Consider the following 4,573-nt stretch of genomic DNA (forward strand, 5'->3'; position numbering starts at 1 on the left):
TAGGCCTTGTTTCCTAGCATTGCAATACCGTTTACACTCACTTTTACCACTTGCTACCTTGCTGTTTTTATATTTTCAGATTACAAAAACCTATATCTACCATCCATATTGCACTTGTATCACCATCTCTTCGCCGAACTAGTGCACCTATATAATTTACCATTGTATTGGGTGTGTTGGGGACACAAGAGACTCTTTGTTATTTGGTTGCATGGTTGCTTGAGAGAGACCATCTTCATCCTATGCCTCCCACGGATTGATAAACCTTAGGTCATCCACTTGAGGAAATTTGCTACTGTCCTACAAACCTCTCCACTTGGAGGCCCAATAATGTCTACAAGAAGAAGGTTGTGTAGTAGACATCACACTTATACCTTGAAATTTAGTGAGGGGTCATCTTATAATGCTATCGTCGTACTAAGCAAAATAAGATGCATAAAAAGATAAACATCACATGCAATCAAAATATGTGACATGATATGGCCATCATCATCTTGTGCCTTTGACCTCCATCTCCAAAGCACCGTCATGATCTCCATCGTCACCGGCTTGACACCTTGATCTCCATCGTAGCGTTGTTGTCGTCTCGCCAACTATTGCTTCTACAACTATCGCTACCGCTTAGTGATAAAGTAGAGCAATTACATGGTGATTGTATTTCATACAATAAAGTGACAAGCATAAGGCTCCTGCCAGTTGCCGATAACTTCTACAAAACATGATCATCTCATACAACAATTTATAGCTCATCACGTCTTGACCATATCACATCACAACATGCCCTGCAAAAACAAGTTAGACGTCCTCTACTTTGTTGTTTTAAGTTTTACATGGCTGCTACAGGCTTCTAGCAAGAACCGTTCTTACCTACGCATCAAAAACACAACGATTTTTCGTCAAGTGTGTTGTTTTAACCTTCAACAAGGACCGGCCATAGTCAAATTTGATTCAACTAAAGTTGGAGAAACAGACACCCGCCAGCCACCTGTGTGCGAAGCACATCGGTAGAACTGGTCTCATCAACATGGTCATGTAATGTTAGTCCGGGCCACTTCATCCAACAATACCGCCGTATCAAAATAAGACGTTGGTGGTGAGCAGTATGACTATTATCACCCACAACTCATTGTGTTCTACTCGTGCATATCATCTACGCATAGACCTGGCTCGGATGCCACTGTTGGGGAACGTAGCATGCAATTTCAAAAAAATTCCTACGATCACGCAAGATCTATCTAGGAGATGCATAGCAACGAGAGGGGGGAGTGTGTCCACATACCCTCGTAGACTGAAAGTGGAGGCGTTAGCTTAACGCGGTTGATGTAGTCGAACATCTTTGCGATCCAACCGATCAAGCACCGAACGTACGGCACCTCCGAGTTCTGCACACGTCCAGCTCGATGACATCCCTCGAACTCTTGATCCAGCAGAGGGTCGAGGGAGAGTTCCGTTAGCACGACGGCCTGGTGACGGTGATGGTGATGTGATTCGCGCAGGGCTTCACCTAAGCACTACGTCGCTATGACCGGAGGAGTAAACTGTCGAGGGGGGCACCGCACACGGCTAAGAGAACAATTGATGTACATTGGGGTTCTCCCTGCCCCCGTATATAAAGGAGGGGAGGAGGAGGCCGGCCAACAAGGGGCGCCAGGGAGAGGGGAGTCCTACTAGGACTCCAGTCCTAGTAGGATTCACCCCCCTTTTGTTGGGGAACGTAGCAGAATTTTAAAATTTTCTACGCATCACCAAGATCAATCTATGGAGTCATCTAGCAACTAGGGAAAGGGGAGTGCATCTACATACCCTTGTAGATCGCGAGCGGAAGCGTTCAAGAGAACGGGGTTGATGGAGTCGTACTCGTCGTGATCCAAATCACCGATGACAAAGTGCCGAACGGACGGCACCTCCGCGTTCAACACACGTACGGTTGGGAAGACGTCTCCTCCTTCTTGATCCAGCAAGGGGAAGGAAAGGTTGATGGAGATCCAGCAGCACGACGGCGTGGTGGAAGCAGCGGTGATCTCGGCAGGGCTTCGCCAAGCTCCAACGAGAGAGAGAGAGGTGTTACGAGGGGAGAGGGAGGCGCCAAGGGCTTGGGTGCGGCTGCCCTCCCTCCCCCCCACTATATATAGGACCCCTAGGGGGTGCCGGCCCTAGGAGATCCAATCTCCAAGGGGGGGCGGCCAAGGGGGGGACTTGCCCCCCAAGTCAGGTGGGGCACCCCCCCACCCCTAGGGTTTCCAACCCTAGGCGTAGGGGGAGGCCCATGGGGGCGCACCAACCCACCAGGGGCTGGTTCCCCTCCCACTTCAGCCCATGGGGCCCTCCGGGATAGGTGGCCCCACCCGGTGGACCCTCGGGACCCTTCCGGTGGTCCCGGTACAATACCGATTACCCCCGAAACTTTCCCGATGGCCGAAACTGGACTTCCTATATATAAATCTTCACCTCCGGACCATTCTGGAACTCCTCGTGACGTCCGGGATCTCATCCGGGACTCCGAACAACTTTCGGGTTACCGCATACTAATATCTCTACAACCCTAGCGTCACCGAACCTTAAGTGTGTAGACCCTACGGGTTCGGGAGACATGCAGACATGACCGAGACGACTCTCCGGTCAATAACAAACAACGGGATCTGGATACCCATGTTGGCTCCCACATGTTCCACGATGATCTCGTCGGATGAACCACGATGTCAAGGATTCAATCAATCCCGTATTCAATTCCCTTTGTCAATCGGTACGTTACTTGCCCGAGATTCGATCGTCGGTATCCCAATACCTCGTTCAATCTCGTTACCGGCAAGTCACTTTACTCATACTGTAATGCATGATCCTGTGACCAAACACTTGGTGACATAGAGCTCATTGTGATGATGCATTACAGAGTGGGCCCAGAGATACCTCTCTGTCATACGGAGTGACAAATCCCAGTCTCGATCCGTGTCAACCCAACAGATACTTTCGGGGATACCTGTAGTATACCTTTATATTCACCCAGTTACGTTGTGACGTTTGGTACACCCAAAGCACTCCTACGGCATCCGGGAGTTACATGATCTCATGGTCTAAGGAAATGATACTTGACATTGGAAAAGCTCTAGCAAACGAACTACACGATCTTGTGCTATGCTTAGGATTGGGTCTTGTCCATCCCATCATTCTCCTAATGATGTGATCCCGTTATCAATGACATCCAATGTCCATAGTCAGGAAACCATGACTATCTGTTGATCAACGAGCTAGTTAACTAGAGGCTCACTAGGGACATGTTATGGTCTATGTATTCACACATGTATTATGATTTCCGGATAACACAATTATAGCATGAATAATAGACAATTATCATGAACAAGGAAATATAATAATAATAATCATTTTATTATTGCCTCTAGGGCATATTTCCAACAGTCTCCCACTTGCACTGGAGTCAATAATCTAGTTACATTGTGATGAATCGAACACCCATAGAGTTCTGGTGTTGATCATGTTTTGCTCGCGGAAGAGGTTTAGTCAACGGATCTGCGACATTCAGATCCGTGTGTACTTTGCAAATATCTATGTCTCCATCTTGAACATTTTCACGAATGGAGTTGAAGCGACGCTTGATGTGCCTAGTCTTCTTGTGAAACCTGGGCTCCTTGGCAAGGGCAATAGCTCCAGTGTTTTCACAGAAGAGAGTGATCGGCTCCGACGCATTGGGTATGACTCCTAGGTCGGTGATGAACTCCTTCATCTAGATTGCTTCATGCGCTGCCTCCGAGGCTGCCATGTACTCCGCTTCACATGTAGATCCCGCCACGACGCTTTGCTTGCAACTGCACCAGCTTACTGCCCCACCATTCAAAATATACACGTATCCGGTTTGTGACTTAGAGTCATCCAGATCTGTGTCGAAGCTAGCGTCGACATAACCCTTTACGACGAGCTCCTCATCACCTCCATATACGAGAAACATATCCTTAGTCCTTTTCAGGTACTTCAGGATGTTCTTGACCGCTGTCCAGTGTTCCATGCCGGGATTACTTTGGTACCTTCCTACCAAACTTACGGCAAGGTTTACATCAGGTCTGGTACATAGTATGCCATACATGATAGACCCTATGGCTCAGGCATAGGGGACGACACTCATCTTTTCTCTATCTTCTGCCGTGGTCGGACATTGAGCTGAGCTCAATTTCACACCTTGCAACACAGGCAAGAACCCCTTCTTGGACTAATCCATATTGAACTTTTTCAATATCTTATCAAGGTATGTGCTTTGTTGAAAGTGCAACTATCCCTAGGTGGTTTTGGTAATTCATAACAACATATAGCTCATTGAGCTAATGCTATTCCAAGATGATTATTTCAGGAAAGCTTAATGATTGGCATGGCATGGATGTGAAAGTGGAACCCTCAAAATGCTAAGGAAAAAGGATTGGCTCAAGCTCAAAAGCTCAAGACTCTTCATTTTATATTTTAGTGATCCAAGATCACATTGAGTCTTTAGGAAAAGCCAATACTATCAAGGAGGGATGAGGTGTTGCTTAATAGCCTCTTGCTTCATGTGCTTAGTGATATGCTCCAA

The sequence above is a fragment of the Triticum urartu genome, chromosome 2 (assembly GCF_003073215.2).
Source record: "Triticum urartu cultivar G1812 chromosome 2, Tu2.1, whole genome shotgun sequence".
Taxonomy (NCBI): domain Eukaryota; kingdom Viridiplantae; phylum Streptophyta; class Magnoliopsida; order Poales; family Poaceae; genus Triticum; species Triticum urartu.